We start from the raw sequence: 14090 nt of genomic DNA, 5'->3' as shown, positions 1-14090 counted from the left end.
TTGGTAATGCAGAGACACAATATTTTTGCTTTATGTGCCACTTTTATAAGTTAATGGCTAATTGTAAAAGCAATTCTTCCCTATTTAACACCTTTATTGGTATGCATTTGCAATTATATTTGGGATTTTGAATTTGTTTTGAAAGTTGAAAGCTTTGGAAAGACATTAAATAATCCCTCAGAGACAGGTAAAATGTCAAATAAATTTTATTGTTGATGAAACTGAGCTTTTCAAGTACATGCCTTGGTCAAGGTCATTCTCATGAATAATTGTTATAGTAGACTTTAGAGCATTATAATCCTGTTTCCCAACAGTACAAAACAATGGCTTGTACTGGGAAAGAGCAGTTTATGACTTTTACATACATTGGAGTGTCACTGTAGGAAAGATGTATATCAAGGTCCCTAGCTGTCTTTGTGGCCTCTGCTCACCTTATATTAACAACCTTAAAACAGATTCTCAAGAAGACACAGTTATAAATATGCATGACCAACAGATGACATTTACCATTCAGGTCATTAGATAACTACACAATAATGAATGCCATGTTATGATCAAATAATCGTGGAGCTCAGATTTCTTTGAAAAGAAAAGTAAAGATATAGAGAAGTTGTTCCTGAGATTCAAAGACAGATCTGAGGAGAACAAAACAATGGAAAGATAAATGTCATTGATGAAACCAAGACAAACTCTATGGGTAACAATATTAAGAAGTGATTTGAAGATTTGTCTTAGGTTGAAAACATCTAACGGTCCTTCTTTCTCCCAGATCCAGATAGGCCCCCACACTTCTGTTGTTTAGAAGAGTTGTGAAAACCTAGCTCTTCACATAGGTCTTTGATGAGAGAGAGTGAAAGTCCCTAGCTCTATTATACCTCCCATCTTTTAGCTTTAGCATTTGTGTTTTATTGATTTTACTGATTACTTGATTTAATTTCTGTGTTTGATTGTTGTGAGCTATCCAGAGTCAGTGAAAGTTGGACAGTATATAATTTCAATCCATTATGTGTGGGTGATCTAGAGTTAGATTCACAGTGTGAGGCAAGTCATAACCAAGAAACTAAGGATAATTAAGTATTGTCTAAGAATAATAGGCAGTACCAAGCAGGGTGGTTTTTCTGTAAAAATGGGGTGTTCAGTCTGATAAATTCAGATATCAATGAAGTCCTTTAGGTATTATTATTTAGAAATATCAATGTGTTCATCAACAGATTCAATATATGGGTATTATCAAGCCCTGGATGCTTATTGACTTAAAATTCAAAGTACTAAAAGAATATCCCACATGTGCATCACCCCCCCCCCCCAATATTCCTTTATGTGAAGACAAAAAGACAGGCTAATGCCATGGCAAAAAGCATCACCTAAGATGTTTCTATCTGTTCTTCCAAGGAACTCATAACTCATTTGTTCCATGAACTTCTTGTAGCCAGGTACATTCCATGAAATATGAAGATGTTCCTTCCATGGAGAGAATTCCAGAAAGAACACAAGAGTCCTGCCATACTGATTAGAATCTTTCTTTTTTCAGACTTTAATAAAGACATAGACATGTCTTTTCATAAAGACATTGTGTGTGTGTGTGTGTGTTTGTGTGTGTGTGTGTGTGTGTGTGTGTGTGTGTGTGTGTGTGTGTTGGGGGGATTGTAAAGTGTTAAATAAAAAAACCTCCCTCTTTCCCACCTATTATACACCAAGCACAAATTATGAGCTGTGGCCAGATAATTAATGAGCTCAAGACCACCACTCAAGGGTAATCCTTTTAGGGAACTTTAATGGAATGGATTACTTGGCATATATTATATTTGGAGTGTTGCCAGGATTAAGGAGAAATATAAGACAAAGATCTGTGTGATCAATTCCTTGGCTCAACTAGGTTTCTGTCTACATCCATGGTAACTGAAACTGGGTGGAGAAAACCAAATATACAGTTGATGCCACTTGCTACTATATTTAATAAGCCACCTTGTGGCCCTTTCACTATGAGTATAAGTCCAAAGAACTCCAACTTTTTGCCTCTGACATATATATTTTTTTTCTGACAGCTATGGAGTTGTGGGTTTTCCCCCTCCATAGGAACATTCATACCCTTAACTTTTCAATCCTGTGCCAAATCCAAATAAATCAATGGGAAAGATGTGGTTGCCCATATTTTTCTTCTGGTCTACAGACCTGCATGTTCTGTAGGCAGGTCCCCACACGTACCACCTGTTGTGAGGGGACTAGTTCTCTCCATGTGTGATCATATTTGGGTGAGATCATGAGCAGTCAGTTGGGCAAAGGAAGTGTTTCTGGTGCTCTAGGGCCAATGTTTGTTTCTTTTCGAACCCTACTTTGTCTTGTCTGATTGTGCTTTTTCTCACATTCTGATATGAACATAGACAGTAGAGTGATACTGTCGTTACTTATAAAGCCCTTCATGGTATTGGACCTGGGTACTTGAGAGACCGCCTGCTGCCAATTACCTCCACTAGACCGATTAGATCTCACAGATTAGGCCTCCTCCGAATCCCATCTGCTGACCAGTGTCGACTGGCGACTACCCAGAGGAGAGCCTTCTCTGTGGCTGCTCCAACCCTCTGGAACGAACTCCCCATGGAGATTCGAACCCTCACCACCCTCCAGGCCTTCCGCGAAGCCCTTAAAACCTGGTTGTTCCGACAGGCCTGGGGCTAAAGAGCCGTTGCCCCCGTCTCGAATGGTATGACTGTTGTGAGTTTTAAATTATATATTGTTATGTTGTTGTTTTTAAATCTTTTGTCTGTATCCCCCTCCCCGGTTCGAGTTGTGAGCTGCCCTGAGTCCCCTTTGGGGGAAAAGGGCGGCATAGAAATTTAATAAACTGAACTGAACTGAACTGATACTATTTGGATTTGGCTCCCAAAGTGACCTCCAATTTGTAGTTTAGTAATCTAACAGAAGTATCAAATTATTGCACTGCAGAGAAGGGGAAATTAACAATACTAATTTATGACAAAGTTATGTTTTTGCCATGGTTTCACTCATATTTGGAAATGTAGTCATTACCATGCAATCAAAGGCAAATTGTGACCTCAGTTTAGAAAGGATTGTGCCTAAATCCTGATGTTCAGAATGTGATGGGTGTTGCACTGATTTTATGGTAACATAACTCCCCATCTCTAACCTCTATAGACCAGATTATCTCAATATTGCTTATATTACATTTTTATTGTTTTCATAATGACATTGTCATAAGCAATGTGCAAGTATTTCCAAAAAAAATGTTTAAATAAAACAGTTTTGGGGAGAGAGGGGGTCAAACTATGCCACTTTGCTCTGCCTTCCTGATACCTTCACACTATGGTTGGACTGTATAATAATTGGGCTCTCCAGATTTCAGCACCGAACGTATTTCTTTTCTTTTATTCCTAGTGGTTACTTTTAAAACATGAAGTATTGTGAATGCCTCTCCTAGATATATGAACATCGTGTTTCCAATTTATTTATTTATTTTCTGCCAGTCACTTTGTGACTGATTTTTTAAAAATATATACGTATATGCCCTTGATACTTTTCAAGTACTTGAACACAGAGTTCTCTATGAAAGCATTAAAAATGGTAAAAGTATTTCATGTGGAAAAACTTTTGGTTTTTAGAAGCATTTTCATCCTGAGAAAGCCATGTGTTTCTGCATATGTATCCCAATGTGAATAACAAATTACATAAACGTGTTCTTAACCCATTCATAGTCAAGGGAAAGCAGCAAATGCAGCCTTTCATTCTCTCTTGCTTAGAGACTTGTGCTTTATAAAAATAAAGCTACAAATACCTTTTGCAGTCTTCCCACAAATATCCAGGAAGATCTCTCAGGACTGAAATTCAAACTGAAATCACCCAAACCCCAGGCAACGTGGGACATTCCTAAGCCGACTAAAATATCCAGGAGCCAAATGGCAGTGTAAATATATCCCCGTTTTAAAATGTCAGATTCATTCTAGCAGTCAAGGGTTGTTCACTTGAGGAAAAGGGACTAAAATAACTGACTTCTCTTTTTATCAAAGGGGCAAATGATGATGGAGAACCATATCGAAGAAATAAAACCAGGACGTTATAAGTAGAGATGTAAAAATGCAAAGGTCTTCCATTCTAAATGGCTCCTGGATAATTAGAAAGAATGGTTAAATAGAGAGAAGTCAATAGAATTCTAGTGTCAGCGTTCCAAGTATCATGTAGAATTCAATCAGAGTCCAAGGCAAAACAATCCTTAAAGTTCCAATTTAATAAATCAGACATCTTAGCACATCTGTGGAATCCCAATTCTGGAAATTACATCAGAATCCCACCCAGTTAAAAGTTCATGATATTGTCCCCACACCCACAATCCATCACATGGTCCAATCTTCTTCTTCCACGCTAGCGTCTCCACCCAGCTGCTTCCGGTCAGGTGTAAAAGTGCGGAGACAAAAGATGACCTTGGTCTTCTAGAAAAGAATGACAACAATACATTCCACAATCCTACTCCTTTCTATTCCCCCCTCCCAACTACTACACTAATGGAAAAGCATAATGAAATAAGAGAAAGTGTGGCAGGCCAAAATTCTAAAAGGAATATAATTGCAGGCCTGACATCTAGATTAAGTGTCCAGATTTGTGAGACCAAAATAAGCCTTGGTAGCAATAGCAGTAGACTTATATACCGCTTCATAGGGCTTTCAGCCCTCTCTAAGCGGTTTACAGAGAGTCAGCATATTGCCCCCAACAATCTGGGTCCTCATTTTACCCACCTCGGAAGGATGGAAGGCTGAGTCAACCCTGAGCCGGTGAGATTTGAACCGCTGAACTGCTGATCTAGCAGTAGCCTGCAGTGCTGCATTTAACCACTGCGCCACCTCGGCTCCTGGTAGGCATGAGCTAGAATGTTATTGTCTAGAAGATGGCTTTATAAATAGATTAGCAACCAGAGAGCATTAAGAAAGGTGAGGTTTAAAAAAAATCATCTACAGTTGTAATAAGTCTGATATTCTCTGCATTAATACAGGTAGTCCTTAACTTGCAACTGTTCATTTAATGAAATTTTGAAGTTACAACAGTACTGAAAGAAGTATGTCAGGCCTGCAGCCATCTTTTCTTTTGGGTCTTTGGCCTGCCACACTTTCTATTATTCTGCTAGGCATTTTCTATTGTGGGAAAATGGGAGGGAGGATTGTAAGGAGTCGCATACTATGTAGCCACAACAAAATTCTTTCTAGTAGTCAAGGTCATCCTTTGTCTCTGCACCTCTGCACCTGACCGGAACTGGATGGGGAGGGGGGGGAAACTGCCAGCATGGCAGTGGGAGATTGGACCATGTGATGGACTTGTGGGTGTGGGGCAAGATCTTGAAATTTCAACTAGATAGGGAAAACCGGGAAGCTTTCAGATTCGGGTTTTCCCAAATGTGCCAACATGGCTCTCTTAATAAATTGGAACTTTGAGCAATACTTCACCTTGGACTCTGATTTACTTTTGGATGCTATTTGAAACCCTGCCAAAGTAATTTATGACCATTTTTCACACTCACAACCATTGCAGCATCCCCATGGTCACATGATCAAAATTTGGACACTTGGCAACTGACTTCTATTTATGATTTATGAAAGCCGTGTTACTAATTTACCAACTGTGGTAAACACAGTTTGTGTGGTTCACTTAAAAACTGTAGCAAGAAAGGTGGTAAAATGGTGCAAAACTCATTTAACAAATGTCTCACTTAGCAATAGAAATTTTGGACTCCATTGTGGTTGTAATTGAGGATTTCCCGTATCTCATAATGAAGAGTTTCTTGGCCACTTTTATCACAGAAATAATGCCCTAGCAGGTTCAAATTTACATATTTACTTATGTAAAATGGAATTATGCAGTAGACCTGGCTATTTCTTATCTAGAAGATAAAGGGTGGAATGAAAAGTGTTCACATGAAGGATTTTTGGGGAGAACAAGGTAATCAAACCAGTTAATTAAAGTGAGTGGCTCTTTCCTGAAGAGGCTGTTGCATGCTTTAAAGTTCACAAGGAATTGAAGGAATCTGGCTATGAAGCCAAATCACTATTATAATTAGTAAGAAGGCATCAATGAATGTTGACCTAAGGATGAGCTGTGAAATAGTGATAACTAGTACGTCAACTAGTGTAGGAATTCAAGCTCAATTACAGAAATTTCGGGGGGAGGGGTCATTTTTCTAGGAAGTTCATAGAAAATCAAGTTGCAGGAAGCGTCACATTTTGTCAACAGAAAACAAACAAAATTTCAAAGCTACTTCATGGTTTGCCTGCTTATTTAATAAAAGGCAGCTAGTTAACAGCAATAATGATAAAGAATGTTCTCAAGAGTTCTTAAGTTTAGGAATTCTGGTAGCTGAAGCCCACAAGTTATAAAAGGGCCATAGTTTCTCACCGCTGTTCTAGCTACAGCCTGTGGTCTGCATACTATCACACAGCATTCCATTTGTATCCTTCCCAGCAACCTGAAACCACACAAAAGTTTCTTTCTTTATTTATTTTATTTATTTAGTTTGTCAAACATGTACGTGATAACAGGTATAAGTATAAATATGGACATGAACACAGGAAATGGAGATGAATAAATGGGAATAATAGGATAGGGACGGTAGGCATGCTGATGCACACCCCCTTACAGACCTCTTAGGAAAGGGATGAGGTCCATGCTAGACAGTTTAAGGTTAAAGTTATGGGGGTTTGAGTATGTAACAACAGAGTCGGGTAGTGCATTCCAAGCATTGACCACTCTGTTGCTGAAGTCATATTTTCTGTGAGCCACTCTGTTGCAGAAAATGAGACAAGACCAGCTCTTTGTCAAAGGGAAAGGTTTATTTGCGCAAAGGTTAAGGAGCAAAACCTGAACCCCAAATGGCAGTTGTGTACAGTCTTTTATACTCTTTGACAACTTATCGATCATCCCCAAATACCTGGTCTTCCTGTGTCACGTAGACCCCTTTCCTGTGTCATGTAGACCTCTACACAATCTCCCAAAACAGAGACATGACATTCATTACTCATTTACCTCCCCACAGGGGATATTGGTACTAATATCCTGTTTCATTTGTTTTAGTTAGGGGAAACAAACAGAACAACTAATCTTAAGGGTAATCATTCCTTTTTCCCATTCCACATGGTAAAGAAACTTTTAATACCCAAAGAATCTGTCTAGTTGTCAAATTCTCTTTCAACGCGATTGTCAGAAGCTTCCCCCGCACTTTTTAAAGCATTTTTTCCTGCCTATTTGCCTGAACCAGCAAGAAAAAAATGCTTTAAAAAGTGAAAAAAAGTTGGCCATGCCCACCTAGTCCCCACACCAAGCTACTCCCACAGAACCGGTGTCAAAAAAAAAAGATTTTACTACTGGGTAGAATGTTGTAGCAGACAATTTTGTGTACTATGCTTAGGTCAGACCTTAGTCGATGTAGTTCTGGGTTATCCAAGCCCAAAATTTCAATTTTGGTGGCATAAGATAGTCTATTGTGAACAGAAGAGTGAAGGACACTTCTCAGGACTTGCTCGATTGTATTAATGTCCGAAATACAGTGTAGATTCCAGGCAGGTAAGTTATATTCAAGAATTGGTCTAGCAAAAGTTTTGTATGCCCTAGTTTGCAGTACAATGTTACCGGAGAAGAAGCTTCGCAAAAATTAGGTTAACAATAAAAATGGGAGTTGGAACAGAAGGTCTCTGGAAAAATTACTCCTCTCTATATTATTGATGCCTCCCAGACTGTCCAAGAAACAAGCTGCTGAAATTTAGCCATTTTGCTACATCAGTAAAAGGATTCCTGTAACCTATTAGATGGGAATGGATGGATAGGAGGCTCACTTACAGCTTCTGATCTTCAAAATAGACCATCACAGAGGATAAATTGGATATTTCTTTTACCAGGACTACGGAATGGTCAAAACAAAGGTTGCTTATATTTATTCACATCAAGATTTTGAATTTTAATTCTGATATTATATTGTGTTGTTGTGCTAATAGTTGCAATTGTTTATCTTGTTTCTTGTTTAATATAAGGCACCCAGAGACACAGTTATCCAATCTGGGCAATTCTATAAATAAATAAATCTCCCAGGAAGTCCCAATCAACTTAATTAGTAGATTGAATATATTTATATATATCAAAGCCTGGTAGTTCCACCACCTTTTCTTCAAAAGAAAATGCAAATTAAATAAAATAACAAGTTTGATCCATTTTTTTTGAACCAAGACCTTGGAGGACAATGTTGATTTTATTTAAATGAAGATGTGAATAAGTATGGCAAGAAAATACACATATGCAATACATTGGAACCTGCTTAAAATACTAATATTCCTAGCATATTAAAAATTATATAGTTTGCTAAGTTATATACCTTTTGTTTTCACAAATACATATATAGCAATAGCAGTGGACTTATATACCGCTTCATAGGCCTTTCAGGCCTCTCTAAGCGGTTTACAGAGAGTCAGCATATTGCCCCCAACAATCTGGGTCCTCATTTTACCCACCTCGGAAGGATGGAAGGCTGAGTCAACCCTGAGCCGGTGAGATTTGAACCGCTGACCTGCTGATCTAGCAGTAGCCTGCAGTGCTGCATTTAACCACTGCGCCACCTTGGCTCCTATTGTACATATTGTTTCTGCTGAACAGCACTGTTTCTGCTTTGCTATCTATAACAGTGATTTCCAACTAGTTCTTTTAATATATGCTGATATGATAGTTTGAGTTTATTATGCTCATAAACCATCAAGTTAAAATGAACAATTTGTCCAGGATAAGTGTATTAATGCAGGAGAGAGAGAGAGAGAGAGAGAGAGAGAGAGAGAGAGAGAGAGAGAGGAGAGAGGAGAGAGAGAGAGAGAGAGAGAGAGAGAGAGAATGAATAAAAAGATATAACAATGCATAAATACATGCTAATAAGGGCATAATATTATATCATCAAACAATTTTGACAACTTGAACCAGAATTTCAAATGATTTTTAAAACTAGACTAAGGATGCATGGATTACAAATGAGAACTACCTGTACTCTCAATATAAAAGCTCCATGTGAGACATTTGATATGTAATTTCAATAAGTCATTATTTTGTATTGCAATCATCCAGTAATAACAAAACATCTTTGAACTCAGCCATTAGTGTAACAGAGGGTTATCACTGAAATATTTGCAAAGGCACAGTGCATTGTAACTCTCATATATAATCTAAACTAAGTATAGATAGTTTTCACACTCTTAGCTAGTTTTCACTGTTAATATTATTCTACCACATTAAAACTCAAAATCTTGTTTTATATTTCTTGATGTATTTCTCTCGCCTGGTTGCATATCACTTATTTTTGATATTGTGTCCAGATTTGCAGAATAATTATTTCTAGTTAGATACAATAGCACAAGGCTTGGAAACCCAAGTTTCTTTAGTTTTGTTCTTATTTTTCTAAAATAGAGGGTCTGTGTTAAAAAAAATAAAACAAGCCTAGGAATAATTTCCACAATTTATTGCTGGATTTTATTGCCTAACTTTTATCCTAAAGCAGTCAATCTGATAATTCAAAATGAATGTTTGACGTGTTAAGCAAATCAACTGCATGGGCTAATCAATTACATTGTTTTAGTGTCCCCACTTCTGAAAAATTAATTTCTCACTTCCCATGTCTCTGAAAACTAATAAATTATCCACTTGAAAGATCCTGCAGGAAGCTGAAACTTTAGCACTATTTATGATTTTCTCCCATAAAAAATTGATTTTATCTCCTCCTCACATAATCCACTCTAAAAAAAAATGAAGCTGAATGCCACATGTTCAAGGTCTAGGATTCACCAGTAGCTTGTAATTAGCTGTAATATTTCCTTTAGTCATTCTGTTGGTGGGTCTCATTCAGTGTTCTGATCCAGTGAATGACACCTACTGATAAGACACCATTAATGGTATACTGTGCAACCTCCTCATTACTTTTCTAATGTCAATAGCTGATTATGTCTATTCATTTTATGCTTAGCCTTGCTAAGAACACTGTGCTGCTCATCTGAACCTGCTTCTCTCTGAGCTTGCATTTTATTTTTCTTGCAGAGGTTTCATTACCCTAACTAGGTAACATCATCAGTGCTAGCAAGGAGGGCTCTTTGCCTCTGTAGGAAGTTAGCACCCACACCTCTCCTAGAAGAATGAAATATTTTAGGAAATATTAAAAAGGTAGAATATTTCCCCTAAAAAATAAATAGAACTCTTAAGACAGAAACTCAACCCCAGCTCCCTGTCCTGGCGTCTCCCGAAGATATTTTGGTGCCAACCTGTTGTGATCCAGCAGGAGCCGTTGGAGCTGCCACCAGACTCCGACAGCGAGGGGCCCTATGAGTCGGCTCTGGAGGATGTGGAGGACCCAGGACAGGGTTCCAACTCCGAGCAGGGCGCAGAGAGGCTGGTTGGCCGTCAGGAGGCGCCTGAGCCTTAGACCAGTGGGGAGGAGACAAGGGAGTATGATACTGACGTCAGCAGTGAGTTGTTCCTGGATGCCTGGCACCGGACAGCTAATAGGCGTAAGGAACAGTTGTGCAGTTATAGGAGGTAATTGCACACAGCTAGTGGTCATTAGGCTCCTCTCCAGACTATAAAAGGAATCCTTGTGCACACGCCTCTTTTGCAGAAGTCAACGCAGGAACTAATGTTGGAGAACATTATTGTGAGCTTGGCAGGCTGTATTGCTGCCACAGCTTACCTGTGTTGGATTGCTGCCCAGGCGTATCTGTGTCGGTTTGCTGCCAAGGACCTGTCTGTTAATAAATTCTGTAAAGTATCTTTGGCTTGGAGTGTGTTGGTGTGGGACGAGGGGGGTCAGAACACAACCTATCTACAAGACAAAGACTGGGCCATCTTATCTACAACACAAGACCTTCAGATCCAGGGTGATAGGATTAGCCCTCACTCAAGATTCAAACCAGGACAAAGCCATTAAGCCATAATAGGAATTGCCCAAAGCCCCTTCATTACATCATCACCCAGCAAGATTCAACCAAGACAACCTACAAAGTTTCCCTGCATGGCCCCATGGGAACCTGAAAACCAATCAGAATACATTTCTTACACAGGAATAGAAAGCCCCAAGGTGGGGCCCAAGAGAGAGTGTAAATCTCTCTCCCTCTGTCACTCATGCTCTTTTTTGCCTAGGACTTCAAACCTTGTATCCTGTCCACCACTAAACCATCTTTCCAAACAGCCTCCATGTTTTTCTTGCCTCTTGGAACTGAACCCAGGTGGGCATTTCTTCCAACAATTCCATTACCTATTTAGCGCAATGAAACATCTGCAAGAAAACAAGGAATTTTAGTGACCACCAAGCATCCCTCATTTCAACTCTGAGCTACAAATATTCTCCTTTTTTGATCTTTTATTGCTTCTTCGTGTGAAGGACACAAAGTTTTCCTGATTATTTAAAAGCAGAAAAGAATGCCTGCTCCATATGTGGCATGTGAAACATTCATTCACTCATCCAATTAATCATTCTCTGTAGACTGGTATACGGCCATCATAGAGCCCAAAATCTCTTTTGCTAAATGAGACAGTTGTTCAATGAATTTTGCCCCATTGTATGATGTTTCTTGCCATGGTTGTTAAGTGAATTACCACAGTTGATAACATAGTAACATGGTTGTTAAGTGAATCGGGCTTCTCCGTTGACTTTGCTTGTCAGAAGGTCACAAAAGGGGATCATATGGCCCCGGGACACCGCAACTGTCATAAGTATGAGTCAGTTGCCAAGCATCTGAATTTTGATCACATGACCTTGGGGATACTGCAATGGTTGTAAGTGTGAAAAAAAGGTCCTAAGTCATCTTTTTCTGTGCCGTTGTAACTTCAAACAGTCACTAAACAAATGCTTGTAAGTTGAGGACTACTTGTACTCCATATATATTACCAATAGTTTTAGGGAAATCATTATTCCATAACATAATCATTGATGTAATGGAAATAATAATATAATGGTTCCAAGTGCAAAATCCAAAGTTTCCAAATAGAAACAAAAGTAGATAAATTTTTGTCTTTAATTAAAACAACTTTGCCAACTCTACCAACTCCATCACCTTCACCATCTATTCTTCCATTGTGGGAATTAGTATCTTTGTGCATATAAGTCTCTTTTGAGAGTGGGCAGCATACAAAATTTAACAAACAAACAAACAAATAATAAATAAATAAATAAATAAATAAATAAATAAATAAATAAATAAATAAATAAATAAGATTCTTGCTGTAATCAACATATATGGCAATAAAGTTCCAAATGTTCTTTCAAGCCATTTATCCATCAAACCTAAGGAAATCATTGTTAGTGGCTATAACATCCTCTGCCACTGGCCCAGGGGTGGATTCCTGCCGGTTCCAACTGGTTCGGTAGAAGAGGTTCGTCAAATCTACCTATGCATACGCTAGCTTCCCACAGCCACCGCGCCCCTTTCGGCTATCCAGCGTACGCCAACTCGCGGCTTTCGTGAGGGAAGGCCACAAGCTAGCGTATGCTAGCCTCCTGCCACCACCACCCACTCACTTTCGGCCACACAGCGTACGCCAGTGTATTTTTGGCCACACGGCGTACGCCAACCTGAGGGCCTTCCCACGTGAAAGCCGTGGGCTGTCACACGCTAGCTTCACACCACTGCCACCACACCTCTTTTGGCCATGCAGCGTATGCTAGCTAGCCTCCCGCCGCCGCCCACCCCCTTTTAGCTGTGGGCTGGCATATGCTAGCTTCCTGCCACTGCTGCCGCACCCCTTTTGGCCACACGGCATACGCCAGCTCGTGACTTTCACTGCCCCCCACACCCTTTAAGCCACATGGTGTTAAATCAACAATAAATTAAATAAACGATTTTTAAAAATTCTATACTCAATACTTTTAAATGTATGGTGTATAGAATTTTTAAAAAATCATTTCATTTAAAAGTATTGAGCATAATTTTTTTTAAAATGGTTTATTTTAATTTACTGTGTGTAGAATACTTTTAACTGGTTTTATTTTAATTTATTGTGTGTGGAATACTTTAAAATGATTTTATTTTAAATTATTGCGTGTGGAATAATTTAAAATGGTTTTATTTTAAATTATTATGTGTGGAATATTTTAAAATGGTTTTATTTTAAATTATTGTTGGTAGAATCTTTTTTAATTGTCTAAAAATATTCTATCAACAATAAATTAAAATAAACTATTTAAAAATATTCTATACTCAATACTTTTATATAAAACAATTTAAAAATATTCTATCCACAATACATTTAAAAGTATTGTGGATAGAATATTTTTAAATGGTTTATTTTAATTTATTGTGTATAGAATATTTTTAAATAGTTTTATTTTAATTTATTGTGTATAGAATATTTTAATGGTTTTATTTTAATTTATTGTATGTAGAATATTTTTCAATGGTTTTTTTAAGGATGTTTTTTATTATTTATAGAATATATTTCTTAAAAAATATTTTAGGGAATTTTTATTTATTTATTGTTTATAGAATATGTTTATTACAAGAAATGTTATTCCTTTTTGCAAATGTTTTCTTTGTGATGCAATATGTTTCTTTTAAGTGTGCAGGTTGGTGCATGGTTTATGTGTCTCAAAGTGGCTGCTTTTCTATGGGCAGGCCAGGTTGTCAGATTTTGTGTGTTTCTGTGTGATATCTGGTTGTTTAGGTAATTGTGAGGTGGTTGCTGGTTCTGTGAGCTTCCTGGCACTGTGCTTTATAATTTCCCACAATGCCTTGATGGTTTTTATTCCAGTGGCTTTGTCTTTCCTGTCCTTAGGATTGGGGGAAAAATTGGTTTCATCTGCAGTCTTTTTTTTTGGGGGGGGGGGTTGTTATTTTTTGGTGGAATTGTTATTTTTTGGTGTTTTCTGGCACTGTCATAATTTTGTGTGGGTGTGTAATGTCCCACAATTATCTCCACATTAATAATGATCAAGTACTAATAATATTTCCTTATACATTTTAGTGACCTTTCCTTACATAATTGGTGTTTTCTTTCATACTTTTAGAGTTCTAATTTCTGTTTCTGTTATTTAGCAATTAATAAAACAAATCCCACATGAAAAAGTATTCGAAGCCTTCTTG

This window comes from Thamnophis elegans, chromosome 3, assembly GCF_009769535.1.
Source record: "Thamnophis elegans isolate rThaEle1 chromosome 3, rThaEle1.pri, whole genome shotgun sequence".
Classification (NCBI taxonomy): Eukaryota; Metazoa; Chordata; class Lepidosauria; order Squamata; family Colubridae; genus Thamnophis; species Thamnophis elegans.
Note: the sequence above shows the minus strand (reverse complement) of the source record.